Below are 769 nucleotides of genomic sequence, written 5' to 3'. Positions count from 1 at the left end.
GAATAGATAAATCAGGGCTGCCAGGAAAGTTGAAACTGTGGTGTCTGCAGTTTGGGTTATTTCCCAGGCTGATGTGGCCACTGTCTGTATATGAGATTCCAATATCCACTGCAGAAAAAATGGAAAAATTAGTTAGCTTTTACATTAGGAAGTGGCTAGGTGTTCCTAGATGTTTAAGCACGGTGCACTGTATGGGAAAGGCATACTTCAGCTCCCAGTAACTAGTCTAGTAGAGGAGTTTAAATGTACCAAGGTTAGGACAGAGCTCCTGTTATCTGGGAGTAAAGATGTGGTAGTTAGTAAGGTGGTTCCAAACCCAATCAAGGGGAGAAAGTGGAATCCAAGAATCGCAGTGCAGGAGGCAGAAGCAACGCTTAGGCATACAGAGATTGTGGGTAATGTCCAAATAGGCCGGGGAGGCTTGGGGCTTGGCTCAGGCAAACCGGTGTGGAGTAGAGCAGGTCCCAAGGAGAAGAGAAAGCTAGTTGTGGAGCAGGTTCGTAGACAGGAGGAATTATTAAGGGGTGCTAAGGCAGTGGCTCAGGCTAAGCAGGGACAGTGGGTGAATTGGAAAGGTGTAGATAAGAAAAAGCTTAGCTGGAAAGAACTCTGGAGCATGGAGGAAAGTAGTATTAGATTCTTGATAGGGGCAACTTATGATGTACTGCCAACTCCCCAGAACCTAAAACTCTGGGTAAATGGAGACCCACTATGTTCATTGTGTTCAGGTACGGCAACTTTAAAGCACATTCTGTCAGGGTGTAAGGTT

Source organism: Seriola lalandi, unplaced genomic scaffold, assembly GCF_002814215.2.
Source record: "Seriola lalandi dorsalis isolate HSWRI2012SDOR001 ecotype SW California unplaced genomic scaffold, Sedor1 jcf7180002054868, whole genome shotgun sequence".
NCBI lineage: Eukaryota > Metazoa > Chordata > Actinopteri > Carangiformes > Carangidae > Seriola > Seriola lalandi.
The sequence above is the reverse complement of the archived record's forward strand: the minus strand, read 5'-3'. Positions refer to the sequence as shown.